Source organism: Kogia breviceps, chromosome 2, assembly GCF_026419965.1.
Source record: "Kogia breviceps isolate mKogBre1 chromosome 2, mKogBre1 haplotype 1, whole genome shotgun sequence".
Classification (NCBI taxonomy): domain Eukaryota; kingdom Metazoa; phylum Chordata; class Mammalia; order Artiodactyla; family Physeteridae; genus Kogia; species Kogia breviceps.
This window is the reverse complement of record NC_081311.1, coordinates 148,505,615-148,527,497: the sequence shown is the minus strand read 5'-3', so window position 1 is coordinate 148,527,497 and position 21,883 is coordinate 148,505,615. Positions and strand designations below refer to the sequence as shown.

Sequence of the window (21,883 nt, the reverse complement as noted above, 5' to 3'; positions counted from 1 at the left end):
AAAGGGAGTTTGCCTAAGTTCATCAATGTTTAGGAAACAATGCACCACACACCTCATTAACACAAATAGTAGAAAAAGGCTCAAATTAATTTCTTTCTGCTATGTTTCTTCTCAGTGTTTAGGGACCACTTCTCGCTGCACAATCCCTCTGTGTTGCTGCTATTGTGACAGTTCTCTGAATGCTCCTCGCCTAGAGCTAACAGTTCTCTGAGTTGGTTTACTTCATTATTGCCAGGAAAGAGCAATAATGGTTCTAGGGAAATGATGGTGGGAGAGTTTGAGGATAGGACGACCCCCTACGTCAGATGGCACTGAAAAGGAACAGGCAATGCCAAGATATATAATAGGCACAAATTTGCAATCAGAAAATCTATAGAGCAGCTGTTGTTTCTATATATTTAAATCTTGTATTGTTTTGGTTTAATGTTGTTTCAACGTTGCAGTGCATTTAGAAAGGAGGCACTGCAAGTGTTTCAGTTCTTGGGCCTCCAGAGGCCTGAATCCTGCCCTGGCTAAGGACATGACAGCACAGTTCTTAGTTATGTCACAGGTGAAAAATTGGGAGTTATCTGCACGAATTTTATGCTTCTTTCAGCTGTTAGGAAATGCAGCCCTCAAGCTATTCTCCACCATAAGTCTTTGCTATAGGTGATTAAAAATAGACAGAGAGGAGAGAAGGATATAGTTGCAGTTTGCAGGACATAAAAAATGCACATGCTGCTAAATTGTGCAAGCCACAGGGAACACTTCTCACAGGTGTTCCACTCTGCAGAGGTTACTCATTTGCCTCCAAGTGCAATCCAAGGTGTTGACTTGAGGCTTTAAGGACCCCTCCCCCTTGCTCTGCACTTTAGGTACCTGGAGATACCAATACTTATCTAGGCTCAGTAGCAACCACACTGTTCCCAACTGTGAAGTGCAGGGCACTGGAAGTTGGGTGTTTTTCTCATGGAAGGCTTTTGCCTCTGGAATTTCCTGCCAGTCCCAGTCTGCCAGAACCCCACCTTACTGACCTTCAGGGACTCATGAAATTCATGACTTGTTTTCAATATAACCTTCACTGGTGGGGAGAGAGACCTTAAGAGCATGATTTTGTGAGACAACTTAAGCAGTTATCATAGCTCACGGTCTTCTGGGTTATAATGGTTTAATGTTGGTGCTGGCTTCCTGTTGCAATTTCAAATAGGGTACAGTTTTCAGAATACCAAATAAGTGCCTGCTCTTAGTAATAAGTAAGTAAGACTGTGTACCTGGATGTGAAGATATTTAGAATTCTAAAAATATAAAAACTATCTGTCAGATTATACTCCTTCTCACGCTGGTTTCACAGGTGTGCTGGTGCCTGCAATAACCCTAAATTCCAAGGTGGGTAATAAACACAACCTGCTCCTTTAGAAAGCTCTAGGATGATATGCATGTGTGTTTGTCAAATCTCAAACCACCCCGGAGAACAGCACTGGCTTTGGCTGGACATTAAGATATTTATTCTGGACTATTATGCCAAGACATGAACAGCTGCTGGTTTAATTATTGATGGAGTTAGTGTCAATCATCCAAGAAGAGAACCAAAGAATAATATTTTAAAATCATCTGGTCAAAAAAAAAAATCTCTGTTGTAAAACACAGCTCTCTTGTCATTTATTACTCTTGAACTTCTCCAGCCAAATAATCTCAGAAAATTGCTCTTTCTAAAATTATTTTTCCTATCCCCTTAAATGTTTTCTTTCCAAGCGCTCTCCCTTTCAGAACCCAGCATTTTGGCTATGTTTGCATTATTTTCTCAAGATGCCCTACATCAGGGGAACCGATGACATGTTTTAGTTTTGAAAACTTAAATAAGCACGGAAAAGAAATCCAGAGGAGCAGGAGCAGGAGCAGGAGCAGGAGCAGGAGCACCCCCCCCCCCCCCCCCCCCCATCCAAGAGCCCTTTCGATCCGCGGCGAGGCTGCGATGCCTTCAGCGCTGCGGGCCTTCCCGGCTCCGCCAAAAACGCAGAGGCTGCTTGGTGTGGTCTTGGAGCCGAGGGCAGGTCAAAGAAGAAAAACAAACAGTTGTTCTGACCATCTCCAAGAAGAGTTTCACTCTGGCTTGACTAATATTTGAAAGATCCGCCCTGCCGCGCCGCTGAGCATCCCGGCTTTGGGACCTCTGCGGTTGCCAAGAATTTTTTCAGTAACCGGGGCCCCGAGGCCGAGGACTGCGAGGACCCCCTGGTCCGGACGGAGTCTCCTCTCCCTCGCGGTGCGCGCACGCCTGGAAAGGCGGGATTTAAAGGCGGAGATGCTGCGGGAGACTCCGCAGTGTCAACGAGCCCCCAAACGGTCCCGCCTCATTCGTCCCAGAGTGTGTGCCTCGCAAGTCTCTGCTTGGTGAACCGTCGCCAGCTTCGGCGCACGGGAGAGGCGTTGGCGGGTCCGACCCCGGGGGTCCGCGGCCAGGCCGGACGCCGGGAGGCTGCCGGGCCAGGCCCGAGCGCAGCCCGGGCCGGGCGCGCCCCGCGGGCTCCGGACACACGCCCCTCACCTGAGCGAGGCAGGGCGCGCAGGCGCTCAGTGCCCGGGTCGCGGCGGGAGCCTCAGCCCCGCGCCCGCCGGAGTTGGACAGTTCCGCCGCCGCGCCGAGCTGTCGCCAGCGCCGCCGCCGCCACCGCCCGGGCTGCCGCAGACCGCGGGAGAGCGTCTGCGCGAAGCCCCAGCGCAGCCCCGGCGGGACCGCCGCCGCCGCGCGAACGCGAGCAACAGCTTCCCGGCTGGAGGAGCCACTGCCCCACGCGCCGGCTGCCCGCGCGCCGAGGTAAGCTCCGGGCGCCCGGCCCGGCCCAGCCCGGCGCCTCTGGAACGGGCGCCTCTTTCCCGCGGGCCCCCGTCCGCCTCCACGGGACGAGCCGCACCTGGGCGCGCTGCCCGAGGGAAGGGCCGCCGGGAGCCCCCCTTCAGATAGAGTTTGCACTTTGTCCCGCGGTCCCACTTGTAGAGGAGGACTCCCGGCCGCCGCTTGCCCGGCCTGTGGGCTGAGGCTCCCTTGAGCCGCTGGAGTTAAGACTAGGTCGTGGAAGCGAGGAGTGGAGGCGTCCCCAGTGTGGGCTCCCGGGCTCCGATTCTCCCAAACGGAGGAGAGGATGGAGAAGGGCAGAGGACGAGGACAGTACCCGTCTGTGGTTAGCCGCAGTGCCTCCGCCACCTGGGCTGGGACGTTTGGGGCTGGACGTCTCTCCCTTCAATACAGGGAAATGGGTAGTTTGGGGCAGAGGAGTGGGAGGAAGATAGCAATCGAAGCTTGGGATCCCGAGAGAGTTCTACAGCTGAATGAAGGTGAAATGGGGGCGGTGAGACAGAGAGAAGGTCCCCAAAGTTTGCACTTGCTGGGAGCTCTAGGGGTTGGGTGGGAGGCTCGGTTACTAAGCGCTGGGTGAAGGTGTCATCGCGGGATGGGAGGACACTGTGGGACTGCGGGAGAAGGGGAGGGGAGGGGAGGACCATCTGCTTCGCCACTGTTATTTGCGGGGGCCCTTGGGGAGAAGGGAGCGCTGGTAGGACGATGTTTCCCCGAATGCTTTCACAGCCTCTAAAGGACATACAGTTTTTATGGTGACCCTTGGGGAGCGGGGGGGGGGGGAATGCTGTGGTCCTTTAAGGAAAATAAATCGCCTTCAAGCCCCCTACCCCCACGAGTACAAAATAAACACAGTTTTGGAATGCTTTTAAAAGTTCTTGCATTAGGGAAACCCATCTTCATTTTCATTTTCATGCAGAGCTGTGGTTTGCAGTTCCCTTTGGTTTTGCTTTGCTCAAGAGCATCACACCAAGGTGAATGCAAACTTTGTTAAGATGTAGTAAAAGATGCTCAAACAGAAGAAATAAAACATTTGTGTTACAGGGCCCAGCCTAAAGCTTAGAAACTGGCATCTTCAGAACAGTGCATGAAGCTGTAAAAAAAAAAAATGATTTGTCAAATTAAGAAGAAGGCTTTTCACAAAGTCAGTAAGCTATGTCTTAGATAAAGTTAAAGGTTTTGGCTGGAAAGAGCGCCCTTAAATATTTCAGGGCCCCATTTCTCGGGTTTCCAGAGTCCTTTCATCTTATTTTGATGCCATATGTGCAATGAGTATATGTGCCACCCCTTGTCTTAAACAAGGGGTTTAAGGCAAGATTCTAAGATAAACACCCTTAGAATGCAAATATGCATTGCAAGTTCTGTTGTTATGTGAGGTTTTTAAGGTGGAAAAAATGTTTATTTGGGCAAAGTGTTGGTTGTAGTTCAAATTTTATATTCCCATAAATCAAGTATTTGTAGATTTATAATTTACACTCCTACTCATTTCCAAAAGTGATTGGAGGAAGCTTGGAATGAAAACCACAAATCAAATAGCTATTCTTGTAGATCTCCTTGACCTCTCTTGTATGCATGTGTAGTAAAATACTTTTGAGGAGGTGAATTCTAACAAAGGAGAAATTACTGTCCTCTCTGGAATCATCCTAGTGATATAAATGTTTTGCAGTACAATTCCTTATGTACTTCATTTGCATTGTATTATTTTACATTACGTAAGTAATGATCTCTTTAAATAAATTTAATAACCACTAAATAGCATCTACATTAAAGAAAATAATGTTGATATTTTATAGCATTTTACCAATATACAGTCACATAGCAAAAAAAAAAAAAAAGAATAGTGAACTCAATGTATCCTTGAACTGAGGCAGAAAGGAAACAAAGGGAGGTGTCTCCTTTACAGTCAAACCAGAGAAGGAACTGTCGCTAGTACTTGTCACCCAAACATGGCCAATTAGTGAGACCTGTCAGCAGTTGGAGTGTAACTTTATAAAGTGCAACTATTGTGTGAGGATCTATCAAAGTATATCAGGTGTTCTCAGCATTCTTTTTATCAGGCTGGTGACCTGGCTCATAGAAAAGAAAACCAACAAGTCCTGCAAAACGAACACAATTCCAAAAGGTGAAATATCTGCATAGATAATGCTGTGTAGAGCTCCCACCATGGAAGAGACAAGAATCTTAAATCCTTGGACTGCCTTCCCCACTTTAGATTTTTTCCTTCCAGCTGAGTTTGAAGATATCATTGCTTAATTTTTAACAGGAACAATTTATATTAAAAAAAAATCCGAGCAATGAGTTTACTTCTCACAGGAACAACTGCTTTATTTGCGAAAATCTTTGTTCACAGAAATAAAGAGCAAAATTGGCTTTCTGCTGTGCCTATAAAATCCTGTGTCTTCGAAGATCTAAAGGACAATGAGCGTTTGTCCCAGTTTCCCACTGCCTTTTATTTGCTTCTGGGTCTTTACTGTGACCCCTCCTCTCCTACCCCACCGTTTCACTGTATTTTACCACCTCCCTGACTCCTGTCTCTGTTCTCCCTGTGTCTCAATATGGTCTTTGTATCCTCCCTTTTCTTTTTTCTTCTTCTTTTTTTATTCTGCAGATTTTTCTTGATCTTCGTTGCTGTATAGATGACCTCCTTTTTGCTCTTTTGCATGTGACTTTTTATTCAGTGGTGTCCTCTTATTAGTGCTAGATTATTTCCACTTTCCTAAATTTCATATTGACATTTGAACTACCTACGAGATGACTTTATAGTACTCTCAGGTGTTTCAAATCTAACGGGTCTAAACTCTAATCAACATCTTTCTCCTTGCATGAACAAAGGTGACTTTGTCAATTTCTCTATTTCACACAGTCACCCAGAATCTTTCCAATATATTTGCTTCCCACACATAATTCACAGACAAATCCTATGGACTCCATCTGCACAATGCCTCACCATGCTGGCTTCTCTACTTTTTTATTGCCACGGTGACTGTCTTTGCTCAGACTCTTCTTATCTCTTTCTAGAGACTACCATGATGTCTTCCTGACTAGTTTACCATCTCCAGCCTCTCTCATTTTAATCTATTTTACACTTGGTGTGCAGAATAAGATCCCTTTTTTTTTTTTTAACAGTATTAAAACCTTTTTTTTTAAAATAGCATTCACCTGTGAAACACCCCGGGCCTAGAACACCTTCAGGTGGTCAGTCTTTGACAATTTCGGAGCACAGGTTCCGGACACGCAGGTTCAGCGCCCATGGCTCATGGGCCCAGCCGCTCCGCGGCATGTGGGATCTTCCCGGACCGGGGCACGAACCCGTGTCCCCTGCATCGGCAGGCAGATTCTCAATCACTGTGCCACCAGGGAAGCCCCAGAATAAGATCCTTAATGCAGAGCCAAGCTCAGTCACTGGCTAATAAACTTTTCCCCAGTGCCCTACCTAATGACATATAAACCTCTCCTCTGACATTTCAGACCCTTTGCAGTCCAGCCCCAAAGTAGCTCTACATTGTTTACTTTGATCTCATAGATTTACTCATTCATTCATTATTCATTCATTGATTTATTAATTTATTCGATGGATATTGGAGTACCTACCACATGCCAAGCACAGCTTTAGGAAATAATTTTAGAAGCACCTTGTGTATTGGCTCAGTGATATGCTTCAAATTTTATTTTTCAGTGGTGGAATCCGCTGTTAAAATGTAGTCTTATGTGGTTGAAATGGGGCCCCGGTAATCCCATTCGCCTCCCTTTCCTACCCTTAGTCTCTAAGGCATCATCACACAGAGTCATGAGTCTACTTGAAGTAATTTGAGAACCACTGCTCTAGGGTGAAGGCAGTGCTCCCTCAATACAAAGCAGTCTTCTGAGTTCTGCATCTTTGCTTGTGCTGTTTCTCTGCCTGGAACAGACCCTCCCACTTCCCCATGCCTGTTTCCACCTGTCAGAGAGTCAGTGAAATTGCTGCATCCTTCCTGATCTCCCTCTAAACTTTAGCTTCTACTCTTCCAAACCCGGTTGCATTTTGCTTGACCTCCCCTTGGAGCACAAGTCATGGTATTCCTCATGTATATGTGCTTTGGGGCCAACCATGCCTAGCCTCAGGCCTTCATTTCCTGAAAAACCCAGCTCAGGGCCTGGCTTCTCATAGGACCGCCACAAATAATTTAATTAGGCAGATTGACATCTACTTAGTTCCTTAGTCCCACCTTCTGCCTGTAATAGTTGTTGGTATTTTTACCCCTCAATTTGGTTCTTATAGTAGAGCCAGTGCATGGCAAACTTGAATATGCATCTAAATCATGCAGGGATCTAATTAAAATGCAGATTCTGGTTCGGCAGATCTGGCACAGGCCAGAGAGACTGCATTTCTAACACGTTCCCAGCTGATGTTGTCAGAGTTGATCCTCGAACTACTTTGAGTAGCAAGGTAGTAGGTGATGCTTCCCAGGTTTGGGAGTTTCTGGCAACCCCTGCCTCTCTGTCAGGTGATTTTCCTACAGTTAGTGTTTGCTTCTATATCACATTATGTTGAAAGTACTTTAGGCCTCACCATGCTTCCCAAAGCTGAATGGAAGGTGCCATTATTCTCTTGTATTTTCCTTTTCTTTTGTTGATAAAGTATTATGATGGCCAGTTCTCCCCATTTTATTATTTTCCTGGCCAGTTCTTTTGCTTTATTATGTTTCCTCTCATTTTCCCATTATTTTCAGATTGTGCCTGTTCTCCTTTCTCAGTCCGCTACAATTTTTTTCTTTCCCTTGCTCTCTCTGGTTCTTGAAATTCTCTTTGGATACCTTGGCTGACTCCCTGCCCCAACTGTTTTCCTACTGCTTCCAAATTTTTTTCTGTGAAAGGAGCACTGAAACAGGGTGCGGGAGACTCCAGCTCTCGTCTGCCTTTGCTGCTTGTATGAGACGTTGGGCAAAGCTGTTTCTTCTCTGGACTCTTCACTTGTGGATGGAGGGGGTGGGTTACACAGCTTCCTGGGTCTGCTTCAGCACCAGATGCCATGTGGGACCCTCACATGGGACGGAAGGAGCAGGCTGGGGGAGGAAACAAGGATATTCTGATGATGCTGGTGTTGGTACGTGCTCCCATCTAGTGTTTCTGTTCCAAATAAACAATTTGAACTTGTGTTGTTCTCTCCCTACTCAGAGAGACTCACATTTCTTAAGAAAATAACTATTCCTTGGCATTCGCTAATCCAGTTGTTTTCAACCATGGATTCACACTACAGTCATGTCAGGCGTCTTTGAAAAACAATAGTGGCATTCCTAGCCCATCTCATGGGAAGGATTTACTTTATCAGTATTTTTTGTAATCTCCCCAGGTGATTCCAATCTGCAGCCTGGGTGGAGAACTACAGGATCTGACCTGTGAAGGCAGTGTGGAGTGGTGCTCAGGAACATAACATTGTGCTGAGTCAAACCCTGGCTTTGTTCCTCACCAGCTTTGAGAGCTGAGGATATTACGTAACATCTTAGGGCCTTGATTTCTTTATCTGTGAAGTGGGTTGACTTGGTTGTTATGAGGAATATGTGAGAGCCAGAGATGTAGTGCTGTGTGCCTTTTGGCCATTTATCGTGACAGTTATTCTATTACATTTTATATCTGTAGACTCACTAAAGAGTCATCTTGCCTTGGCAGTTAACACTTTTACCCCCTGTTCAGCTTTAAGATTTTCAGCACAGGGCTTCCCTGGTGGCGCAGTGGTTGAGAGTCTGCCTGTCGATGCAGGGGACACGGGTTTGTGCCCCGGTCCGGAAAGATCCCACATGCTGCGGAGCGGCTGGGCCTGTGAGCCGTGGCCGCTGGGCCTGCGCGTCCGGAGCCTGTGCTCCGCAACGGGAGAGGCCACAACAGTAAGATTTTCAGCACAGTATAATCACTTTGAAAGGAAATTTATGAACATATTTTTCAGAAGTCAGTGGGAAAAATACAGAAGGCATATATATTAATAAAAACAAATCACTCTCTTATTTTTGATCCATCTGGTGCCACATCAACTCTAGGATCTCATAAATACCAGAGATGAATTAAAATACATATAAACTGTTACAAAATGATGACCAGGCTTTTATACCAACTTCATGAAAAATGACTTAGCTCTTTCATAAAGACAGTTCTATCATCAACAAGTAGAAAGGATTGAAATTCATGAGTCTAAGGGAGCATTTTATTTTGGAAATAAATATGAATGTGCTAAGCATTTACATTTCTCAGTTTATAATGGGAAATGAATTTAAAATAAAAAAAGCATACACAGAGAGATCCTTTCCTATGCAGGCTAAAGCTAGTCAACTTTTTCTTCTCCTTTTGGCTGAGATTCTGGAATAGCTATTATGCTGTTATGCTCTCAGCAAATCTAAGATTGGATAAATGAACATAACCAATATTAACTGAGAACCCACATCCCCCTTTTTTCTGGACACATCTGATAATAAATAAAAGAGGTGTTCAATAATTCCAGTGGGCCTGGTGTAGGGAACCAATCATGAATATCAGGGGTTGTTACGCTGATTGACTTTGCAACGGAAAGAGCTGCGGATGGGTACTATTTCTCATCTTTTTCGCTTGGAATAAAATGTTTTATTTCTGCATTATATACTTTTTGATCAGGAAGAGTATTTTTCAGTTAAGTCTTCATTAATGTTTATTTTCCATATTGTTATTGTACTTTTAAAAATAACACAATTGGGCTTCCCTGGTGGCGCAGTGGTTGAGAGTCCGCCTGCCTATGCAGGGGATACGGGTTCGTGCCCCGGTCCGGGAAGATCCCACATGCCGCGGAGCAGCTGGCTCCGTGAGCCATGGCCGCTGAGCCTGCGCGTCCGGAGCCTGTGCTCTGCAACGGGAGAGGGCACAGCAGTGAGAGGCCAGCGTACCGCAAAAAACAACAACAAAAAAACCACAATTAAGATACTATGAAATTTTAAAAGGAACTTTTGAGCTATACTAGGGAAAGGCCTGTTGTGAGAGATGATCAGCTAATTCTTTAAAGTCTTTGCTTTAATATACTCATATTAAAATTGTGTAAAATTGGGCTTCCCTGGTGGCGCAGTGGTTGAGAGTCCACCTGCCGATGCAGGGGACGTGGGTTCATGCCCCGGTGCGGGAAGATCCCACATACCGCGGAGCGGCTGGGCCCGTGAGCCGTGGCTGCTGAGCCTGCGCGTCCGGAGCCTGTGCTCCACAACAGTGAGAGGCCCGCGCACCGCAAAAAAAAAAAAAAAAGAAAGGAAAAGATTTTCAGCACAGTATAATCACTTTGAAAGGAAATTTATGAACATATTTTTCAGAAGTCAGTGGGAAAAATACAGAAGGCATATATATTAATAAAAACAAATCACTCTCTTATTTTTGATCCATCTGGTGCTACATCAACTCTATGATCTCATAAATACCAGAGACGAATTAAAATACATATAAACTGTTACAAAAAGATGACCAGGCTTTTATACCAACTTCATGAAAAATGGTTTAGCTCTTTCATAAAGACAGTTCTATCATCAACAAGTAGAAAAGATTGAAATTCATGAGTCTAAGGGAGCATTTTATTTTGGAAATAAATATGAATGTGCTAAGCATTTACATTTCTCAGTTTATAATGGGAAATGAATTTAAAATAAAAAAAAGCATACACAGAGAGATCCTTTCCTATGCAGGCTAAAGCTAGTCAACTTTTTCTTCTCCTTTTGGCTGAGATTCTGGAATAGCTATTATGCTGTTATGCTCTCAGCAAATCTAAGATTGGATAAATGAACATAACCAATATTAACTGAGAACCCACATCCCCCCTTTTTCTGGACACATCTGGTAATAAATAAAAGAGGTGTTCAATAATTCCAGTGGGCCTGGTGTAGGGAACCAATCGTGAATATCAGGGGTTGTTACGCTGATTGACTTTGCAACGGAAGGAGCTGCGGATGCGTACTATTTCTCATCTTTTTCGCTTGGAATAAAATGTTTTATTTCTGCATTATATACTTTTTGATCAGGAAGAGTATTTTTCAGTTAAGTCTTCACTAATGTTTATTTTCCATATTGTTATTGTACTTTTAAAAATAACACAATTAAGATACTATGAAATTTTAAAAAGAACTTTTGAGCTACACTAGGGAAAGGCCCATTGTGAGAAATGATCAGCTAATTCTTTAAAATCTTTGCTTTAATATACTCATGTTAAAATTGTGTAAAATCGGGCTTCCTTGGTGGCGCAGTGGTTGAGAGTCCGCCTGCTGATGCAGGGGACGCGGGTTCGTGCTCCGGTACGGGAAGATCCCACATGCTGCGGAGCTGCCGGGCCCGTGAGCTGTGGCTGCTGTGGCCGCTGGGCCCGCGCGTCCGGAGCCTGTGCTCCGCAACCGGAGAGGCCACAACAGTGAGAGGCCCGCATACCGCAAAAAAAAAAAAAAAAAAATTGTGTAAAATTCTATAGAGAGCTGTGATTTTTGATATGTATTCGTTAAAGTGGTTGGTCTGATGGTTAACCTATTACGTATGATATTCAGAGTCTAGAGGCCTGGACTCTTGGTCAGCTTATACTGTTCATGAATCAGAGTTCAGATTTTAATTCATCTCAGGCTTAATAGATTGCTATTTCTGTGAAATATTAGTTAGGGATATAGAAATGACTACTGTTCAGTCAAAGTAAGTCATTGTGTCTTTAGGGTTAAAAGGGATTTTTGTGCAGTATCCTCTTAGATAAATTAGAAAAGTGAGACCTATAGAATCTAGGATATTTAAAATCTGAGCCTAGGAAAGTTAAACATTAAAAATAAGGTGGAAAACTTCTGATATTAACACTTGAATTTAAACTTCACATAGAAATTGGGTGGACTCTGTGATGTCCTTTGATTTGATAATTTAGAGGTGGGAAAACTTTCCCTCACATACTTGAGGTGAGGTATTACCTTATATGTCATGAAAATTATGATGCTGAGAATAAGAATAGCATAAAATGCTATTATTTGTATACAAATAAACATACCTATATATAAGCACAGGCATTTTGATTTTATATATATGAATTATTTTTACTTCAATCAGTTGGTCATTGTACATGGTCTTACATAATATCTGGAGATGCTAATGATTAAATGCATCTCATTTCCTGCATGTGTTGCAGTATTGAAGATGGGAAATTGTATAGCCTAGTGGTTGAGTTCAGGCTCTGGTGTCTTTGTGGATGCAAATTCCAGCTCCTCCATGCACTAGCTGTGTGACTTTGACCAAGTTAATCAACCTCTCTGTGCCTTAGTTTCCCAAGTCTAAGAGACAGTGAGAGAAACTTTAATGGGATTGTTGTCAGGTTAAATGAGATAATACACATAACATACTTAGCAAAGTTCTTGGCTACAAAACTACATGAAGTCCTACAGTGCTCATAAAGGTAGCCATTACTATAATTAATAATTAATATCAAATAATAATTAATATCAAATACCTCATAGATACACTGATTTCTTTGCCAAGAGAATTTTTGCAACTCTGACTTTTGAGGCTTCTGTTTGAAACTTTCTTATTTTTAAACCATATATATCTTTGTTTACTTGTTTACCTTTCCTTGTTAACTTTAGGAGAACAATGAAATGGAAGGGAGAATAGAGGTGGAATTGTAAGCACTATAAGAACTCTTGAAAACATGTAACCACATGAAGCACAGGCAAATTTTTAATAGCAAAATATATAACCTGGGCTTTGAATTTTTGGAAAGACCAAGTGGTTCAAAGCTTAGCTTCTGCATAAATGTGCTTTGTGAACTCTGTACGCATGTGTAAACCTGCAATGTTTGGAAGTGACCCAAATCAGAGTGTGATCCAGGTATAGGAGCCAGCTTATTTAACCAGGGTCTGTGTAACCAGGGTGGACTCATTCAAGGACAGTCTCTTCTCAGGCACCTGAGTCATAGTTGAATAGTCACCTGGATCCTCCTGGGTTCACAGGCATTTATTTTAACACCTGAATTGGATTCTCTGTGTTGGAATTTAGACAACTAAATAATTAGCAAAAAAAAAATACCTAACTGGTGAACTACATATAAGATTACGATAGAGTTCAAGTCCATATATACCTAATTACTACATGTATGGTTCTTAGTGATCAGTCTCACTTACACAGTGATGTGTCAAAACTCAGTATAGAAGGTAAAATCTTAGCCTTGTTCCTCTTTTGCATAACCTTCTCCTTGTGTCCCTTACATGTGGCCACCAGGCTGGTCCTAAGACCTCTCTCATACAGTGATTCTGTATTTGTGAAAGAATCCCTGGAGAGCTTGCAAAAAATGCAGATTGCTGGAATTCATCCTTGAAGTTTCTGACTCAGCAGTCTGAGGTAGGATCCAGGAATCCAAAGTTTTTTTATTGAAGTATAGTTGATTTACAATGTTGTATTAGTTTCAAGTGTACAGCAAAGTGATTCAGTTATTTATATATATATGTGTGTGTGTGTGTATATATATACACATATATATATTCTTTTACAAGATATTGAGTATTATTCTCTGTGTTATACAGTTGATCCTTGTTGTTTACCTATTTTATACAATATATAGTAGTGTATACATGTTAATCCCAAACTCCAGGAATCTAAATCTTTTACCTAAAGATTTTATAAGAATCACAGTTAACAGTTATACTCCAATAAAGATGTTAAAAAAAAAAAAAGAATCACAGTTGATTCACAGACCACACTTGGAAATAGTACTAGTTTTGTAGAGTAGCACTAGTTTCAACCTGGGTTGCATATCAGAATTACTGTGGTTCTAGGTAAAGTCCAGTGAAATATGCACAGCTCTGTCCCTCCATGCTGTATTAACCACTGCTCTGAGCCATCCATGTGGAGTCTGTCATGTGTGAATTCTAGAGAACCAGACTGTGTTCCCTCACTGACTACCCACTGGCCTTTACCCACAGGTTTTCATCCACTGTGATTCTCCATGATAACGTGGACCACTGGCCACCTGCCTCAGTATCCCTGTGAGCTCACATGTAATATTCAATTTCCAGGGCCCAAATCTCACCCTACAAAATATAAAAGGAAATTGTGGGAGGTAAGGTCTTGGAGTCAGAATTTCCCCCTGGTTCCTCAGATGGTGATTATGCCTTGATGGAGTTCTCTAGCCACTGATCTATGGAGCTTCAGACAACCCCCAGTAGTTCTGGTAACCACCTTGACTGCAGTGGTCATATGGCTGGTACAGAGACCACCATGACTACTGAATATCAGCAGTGTCTCTCCCCTCCCACATCTCCAGACCTCTCCCTTTTTACCTCCAGGGAACAGCTACTTCTCCTGTCCTGTGGTTTTCTGGTGGGAAACACAGGCTCCTTGCTCTCTGGTCTGTTCTTGTCTTCCCGTTTCCACAGCTGCCAAGTAGAGGCCCAAATAACTATGCCAAATGTGTAGATGTGATGGCACGTGTTCAAACTGCTGCTGTCCTGGCAGAGGGACACCTGTAAGCCCTTTCAAATCCTTGAAGTCTTTCTTGCCTCCCTGTATGTAGCTTACATAAGCAAGGTTTAAATTTATCGAGAATTTCAGAGGCTCTCAGATCTATTGTCTTCCTCTTATATTGCATTGGAAAGGAAACAGTATTATGTACTCTTGGCTAGCATGGGGAAAAGGCAACCTGGTCTTTAGAATTATTTGATTCCTTGAGATCATGTTTCTGAGTTATCAAGAATTATAGACAGAAAAATTGTTTATTGTGTATGGGTAACAGTTTTAAGTCTTCAGGGTGTGACCTCAATAGACCCATTTAAAAATGCAAATTATAGGATGCTTTAGTGTTGCTATATAAAATAATGAACAAAAGTGGCATCAAAAATGATTAGGTATAATATTATGAACAACTCTATCATTGATTATTTTAAAAGCCAGCAATAGTGTTCTCTTGTTAAATAACCCATTTTTTTAACATCTTTATTGGAGTATAATTGCTTTACAATGGTATGTTAGTTTCTGCTTTACAGCAAAGTGAATCAGTTATACATATACATATGTTCCCATATCTCTCCCATCTTGCATCTCCCTCCCTCTCACCCTCCCTGTCCCACCCCTCTAGGTGGTCACAAACCACCTAGAGTCTGTCATACAGAGTGAAGTAAGTCAGAAAGAGAAAAACAAATACCGTATGCTAACGCATATATACGGAATCTAAAAAAAAAAAAAAAATGGTCATGAAGAATCTAGAGGTAAGATAGGAATAAAGACACAGGCCTACTAGAGAATGGACTTGAGGATATGGGGAGGGGGGAAGGGTAAGCTGTGGCAAATAGCCCATTTTTAATCTGTAAAACCTCAGAGAGTGATTGAGGGTAAGGTGGCGTAAGAGTCAATGGTTTAACATCCCCTCATTTCAAGGTCAGGTCATGATGGAACCCTACGTACAGCCTGACTCAGCCCTCTTAGATGTCAACTTCTTTCCTCAACGATAAGGAAGGCTCACTGAAAGCTGAAGGGAGCAGGGGTTTCTGAAGGTGAGTGATTGGCAAAAAAGTTATACCTGCCTGGAAAATGATATCACCAGTCAAATTAGATGGGAAAGGGAATTATGCATATAGGAGATAGTCATGTCAGACCTTATGGATCTCCTCCAGAGGTAATTACTGGTCCCATGGCAATTTATTTTCTAACATTAGGGGAAAAAAATTAAAAGGCAACATCTGAACTGTTCCATTGGGCTAATAATGGTGGTTGTTGGAGAGTTCCTCCACAGGATGGATTTTTAATAGTCTCTAGGGCCTGTGCTTAGTTGGAAAGGTGGTACCACCTTCCCAACTGAGAGGCCTGAGGCCTCTCAGACTAGCCCACTTCTTTTTTTTTGTCAAGCCTTATTATGATACTAGGAGCATGATATCAGCACTGGTTGAAGCCACTGTAAGCAGCCCAGCATGAAGAAAGGCACAGAGCAGAATCTCTGTGAGTCTCCCCACCCCCATGGCTGCTGTTTTTTAACCTCCTTTAGCAACAGGATGAGGCACGTGCCTCACCAGCTGGTGTCAGATTAGATGGCTTTGAACAGACGTGGCAGCTGCCTGCAAACACTTGAAGGGATGAGATGTGGACAAAGTAGATTTATTTTTCTGAAGTTCCAGCAGGCATGACCAGACTCAGTGGGCAGGATTGTAGGGAGGCAGATTTCAACTCAATATGGAAAAGAACTTTCTAATGATTCAAACTGTCCAGCGATGGCCTTGAAGTTTCATGCTTGCTCCAGGTGACAGTATGTAATGGATGAGAGGACCAGCCACCAGAAACAACATAGAAGGAATTCTGGCACTGCGTGGAAGCTTGAATGGGTTGATCACTACAGTCAGTGTCCTTCTTCACACTATTGATAAAATAATTTGACTATAGGCAAAGGAGGGGAACATACAAGAAAAAAAGCTAGGAGAAAGATGTTTCTAGACTTCTTAAAAGGTGAAAGAATAGCTACTTCATCTTTTTCCCCAAGACTTTTTAAGCACATTACATTTATTGAGAACCTACTATGTGCTAGAACATTATCTCATTTAAGAGTCAAAAGGCACAAATCCCTGTGTGCCCTTCTTAGCCAGAATTCTGCAGTTGTTTTCCTGCCCCTCACATGAGGGTCAAGCCCTGTGGTCATCGTCAGTGACTTCCCATAGGCTGCCCTGAGTACCCATCATACCTGAGCTAAACTCCTTTATAGTCTTTTCGAGTTCCCATATCACTTTTTCTGTGTTTCTCTCATGGTGCTTGCAGTATTAGATTATAATGACCAGTTTGTATTGATTTATTTTTCTCACTAGACTGTAAGCTCTTTGAGAACAGACCCCTAGACTTATTCATCAAGTTAATGACTATTTGAGTCTCTGAAAATAGTAAATTCTAATGTTTGTTGACTGAGTATTTGATTACTCCTCTCATCTCATACCTTTCCCAAAAGAAATACCTAGGATGACTTTTATCCTCAAGTTAAGGACCTAAAAGGAAAAATACCAGAATACTCTTACTTCTCCTGACTCTGCCTTTCCAATCTTAACCACATCCTAATTACCTATCCTATTCATTCTATTTCAGCGGAAAGGCAGAAGGTACTAAACAGAAAGAGGCAGGAAAAAAAAATCAGAGAAGGGAAAAATCACCTCTTGTGTAACTCCTTCTTCCACTTGACTAGATATATTGCCTTCAGCAGCACTAGTGGTAAGATGAGGAGAAAATCCTGCTTCTGCTGTTAACTAGCTACGTGACCCAGAACTAGTCCTGTGACCACCTTTCTGTTTCTTCTCAGTAAAATGAAGAGTTTGTCCAGGCAATTTTCAGGGGCTCATTCTGGTGTGATATACTGTAATTCATAATCTCTTTTCCCTTCCAAGTTTTCGTGAAGTTCTTTTCCTCTATGCAGTATTCTCCTGGATAACCAAGAAACCAGAATGATGTTGATGAGAAAAAATTTGGAGACGTGACATTGGAATAAAACTGTGTTTGTGATCTGACATATCCAGATTGAGTTCCTGCTGTATGGCCTTGGGCAAACTATAAACATCTCCAGGCTGAAGATTCATCTCCTGTACAATGGGCATGCTATTCTCCATCTCATAGGATTGCAAGGACTCAGTGAGATAATGGATATCAAGTGCTTATCCTATACCAGAAAAATAATGAGCACTTGAAAAATGATAACTGCTCTTATTTGGAAATTGTCTCCCCTCTCTCTTTCCTCTTCTATCCAACCCTTGAAAGATACCCACACACAAGTCCTAAAGAAGTTGTCTTGGCATGGGTTTTTTCGTGCTCCTCTACATCATTTCTCTTCCGTCTAGAATTAGTAGAGGACAGTCAAGATCCCTTCCCACTGAGGCATCCTGCTCCTACATGTATAATGGCCAAACGAATAACCCATTTCACAGTGATTGGGAATATATTTATTTTAACATTTGCATAGAAGACATGAATGTTGCTGAGAAGACACTGGAAGTAAATGTGGGGTCAGCTATCTTAATATCATATATAATATCACATCCAGATCAAGATTGTTTTATTTGAGAAAGTGTTGACTGAGCAACAGTGACACAGCAGCTCCTGAGCCTGACAATAAAGAGACACCTTATAAAAATTTATGAAGTTCAGGCTGTAAAAAACAAACTGCACGTACCGAGTAGTAGCATTTCTTATTAAAATAATTTTATCTTTAAGTTCGTTGCCTCCACATCGTATATAATAGAAGCTCATGCCATGGCTAGAGACCTCAACAGCCTGTAAACTTTTATATGGGCTTTTGAAAAGGGATGATAGTTTTACGAGATATGATTTTCTCATCTCACCAAATTAGATTATTTGAGATAGCATCCCTGGATGTAAAATTTCCATCCTGAGTAAATCTGTACCTCAAAGACTCTGTGCAGCCTGCTAGCAGAGTGAAAATGGAGCGTAATAAATCTTCCCTGAGCCCATTTCTCTCCACACAGCTCCATAATTCATTCTTTGCTTGGTACCCATGATTACTTTTTCATGGCTAATCAGTCTGTATCCAGGCTGGCTCCTCTCAAGTGCAATAATACCTCCTCCTTGGTCCAGATCTTACCTCTTGGCATGCTATACCACTTATGGGTTTCTATCTAGAGCTGTGTGCCATCATGGACCCTGGATCCAAGATGTTCTTAATCACACAGCAAGCAATTACTCTGGTTATAGGGTGGCCTATCTGTTGCAGTATACTTTAAAAGAGGAATTCTGTTTAAAATGGATTCAAATAGATAACAGCATCTCTGGAGGACACCTGTAGGCCTGAGTATTTCACTTATTCTTTCCTGAGTCTTTTCTGAGGGGACAGAGGTGAGGTGACCTGCCACTAAAGCCACAAATTTCTTCATTCCAGTCCCTTCCACTTCACCCATGAGGGGTGCCTCTCCATTGCTCCCATGGTGTTTATCTCTTTCCTCCTCTTCAACATTGTGTTGGCTCAGTGGCACCACCACCAACTGCTGCCGCAAAACCAAGAGTGGCCGTAGGTGACTTTTAAGGAGCTTGGGAAAAAACAAAGAGTTTAGGAAAATTTCATCCAAGGTGGAGTAGAGGCAAACAGACTGAACTGGGAGTTAAACACATCATTTCCAGTCCTGTTTCCACCCTTAATTATTTTTGTGATACTGGCTAAGGAGTTTATTTTTACTAACCCTCACTTTTGTCATGTAAGACAACAGGTAGCAATGGTACCTTTTAGGAGAGAAAATTCTATAAATTATGAATTATACAGACATGGAAAATTGTCCTCTCTTCCTCCCTACAGTTTAACAACTTAGTGTCATGAGACTACATTAATGGAACCTGGAACTTTGGAAGAAGAGTTATCAAGAGGATTGTGCCACCCTGCAGGGTATAGGCCAGGGGTCACTCAGAAATAACTTTGTGTAGAAGGCTGGGTTAACAGCTGTAGCCTGGTCAAGGGACAGGCATCTAGAGCAGCAGCTTGGTGGAGAATACAAGAAGGGAATGTCTTGGTGGAACAGGAATCTGACAGAATCAACAGCATCTAGTTTGTTGGTTTCGTGGGAAGGGTTATCTTCATGTCCTTCAATGATTTTAAAGACTGTTAATCAAGGAGCTCCTTAAACATTTTTTCAGAATGCTTTCACCTAAATTTATTCATTCACCTTCTCTTCAACTCCTGAATTTGCTAAGAGCCTCTATTTCTTTTTTTTTTCCAGTTACAAACATACATATTTTTTCCAGATTACATTCTGTTATAGGTTATCATAAGATACTGAATATTGTTCCCTGCATTATGTAGTAAATCCTTGTTTCTTATCTATCTCTTGCCTAGTTTTATAGAGAAGGAAACTGAAGCCCTGAGAAAAGTGCCAAGTGACCCAGCCCAATAGTGGCAGAGCAGGACGGGGGTCTCACTGAGGACAGTGGGCTCCCAGCTGTTCTATGCTGGGCCATGGACCAGCAGCATCACTTGGAAACTCGTTAGAGATGCAGAATCTGAGGCCCCACCTCAGATCTACTGAACCTGAGCCTCCATTTTAAACCTGAGGGTGTTTCATTTGCACATTAAAGTCTGAGTAGGACAGTAATGAAGTGTAGTCTCCCTCCTCCACTGAAAGTTCGTCTCTGTTCCATGCTTCTGACCCAGGCTCAGGCCCCCTGGGTTCATGGAGAGGCCGATCTGTAAAGGGGAAAAACATGCTGGAGGTGGATTTTATGTGTGAAATAAAAATTTTTTGCTCCCACAATCATTTTGAGGGGTTATTTAGACAAATATAAATAGATAAGCAGGATGTGAAATACTTACTTCAGTTAAAGCCTTTCTAAGTTGGCTCCTGGGCAAACTTCCTTCTAATATCACCACCTTATATCAGCAAAGTCCCCTCAAAAAATATGTAAATATAACGGGACAAGTAGACAACATATCTGCTTAGACATCTGAGTGATTAGAATGATTTAAATTAAATCTTGTACTTCTGTCTCTGAAATGACTTCAGGATGCTGAAGTTATTAGACCCCCCTAAATTCCAAATTCTGAAAATAGCCATTCTAGATGTTTTACAAGAATATGGCTTTAAAATGTAAACATCAAAGTAACCGATTAACACCAAATTTGGGACATAAACATGCTCTAATTACTATTTTGTTAGTCGGCAAGTCATTAACTCCTCCAGGAAGATGACTTTCCACAGTCAAATAGAAGTATGTATTTAGTTCCTACCATGTGCAAGTATGTCACTGGAGAGAATATTGTCTAAGAAAAGAATCTTTGAACTGTTCTCTTTGTCTTTCATCATCCTGCAAAAGAACCAGTTGACTTTGTAAAAGTCCTGCCAGCCACATGACATGACAACTCTTGGTAGTGCCAAGATAGTTGAATGGGACAGATAAGAGTGACTCATTTGTTCTAAGATATCCAGGACCACCTTAAACATGCTTTGAATTCTAGGGCACCTGATATCAAGTCGTAAATGTGGAATAATGGATAATTTAGTCCTTGCATTGCTCAGGAGGTTTCTAGGATCCCACCAAATAGGTGAAATCTTGCCAGTTCCCTAGTGTGACCGTCTGAAAAGGGTCATTTGTATACATGTTGCTTTGTACATGTAAGCCCAGAAAATGGAACAAGGGCTGTAAATCTTTACAAATATGATGTGAAAAATATGATGCGTGTGATCTATACAGTTCTTTTATGAGAGGCAAAAGTGACATGCCCTTTGTATGATGGCTTTATCTTTGATTCCTGTCCCCATTAATTTTTGTGGCGCTTGCTCTCAGCTTTACAGGTAGAATGGCATTGTTGTTTTGGCTGAAGTACCCTGGGTCAACTGCCTTTACTAACTACAGCCCATCTACTGCTGAGATTTTCCATCTCTTGAGGCTGGCATTATATTATGCCACAGTATGCAGCACTGGTTCCTTTATTACTTTTTTTAAATCTCTTACCTGCCTTGTATTCTCTCTCACCCTTCCTCAGTTCATTGCATTGTGCCCAATCAGATCATGTGACTCACAGAAGAAATGATAAGGCTGCATATTTAAGTGAATCTATGTCAGTAAGTTGCTGCCAGAGCGTACCATCTATGTACGGAAAAATATTCTGCAATAGACATCCTAGTTTATTCTTATGAGAGTTTTAAAATATTACCACCTTTATGGGTGTTAGGGTAGTTTCTGGATTGAGATAATCAATTGGATCTGAGGTAATCAATCTTGTGTGGTTTGGAGTAGTGAGCATTATGCTCTTGACATAAGAAAAAAGGAATATCCCAGGTATATGAATATTGTACATGTCACCAAAACAAGGTTACAAAGAAAGACAATGGAATATATGTCTTCAACATGGTTCTTCAAGTTTACAGATTTTGTCATTCATTAGAGAGTTGTAATTTTACCCAATGCTATTTGTATTTGGAGTACTCTTTGTTATCAAATTTTTATTTAAGTTCTGAGAGTGATAGGGCTTGACATAAATAGCGTTACCTTTTTTTTAGACCACAGTTAAACATCCTGTACATGTTTACATGCCTGGAAAGTCCCATTGATTCTTTGTCCTTCATCCTCTCACTTCTTTGTACTAGTATTAAGCCAAAT

The 21,883-nt window shown here is 42.2% G+C and overlaps 1 protein-coding gene across 5 annotated transcripts in view; it reads left to right on the top strand.

The window, feature by feature from the left end:
* The first annotated feature begins 2,545 nt into the window (after window positions 1-2,545).
* ZNF385B (zinc finger protein 385B) overlaps window positions 2,546-21,883 on the top strand; it is a 436,659-nt gene continuing 417,321 nt past the window's right edge. Inside the window, exon 1 of one of the 5 annotated variants that reach the window (XM_067026399.1) lies at window positions 2,546-2,794. The gene's annotated coding sequence lies outside the window, so the exon portion shown is untranslated. The remainder of the gene's footprint in view (window positions 2,795-21,883) is intronic. The other 4 variants (XM_067026401.1, XM_067026409.1, XM_067026403.1 and 1 more) reach the window with 4 other exon arrangements.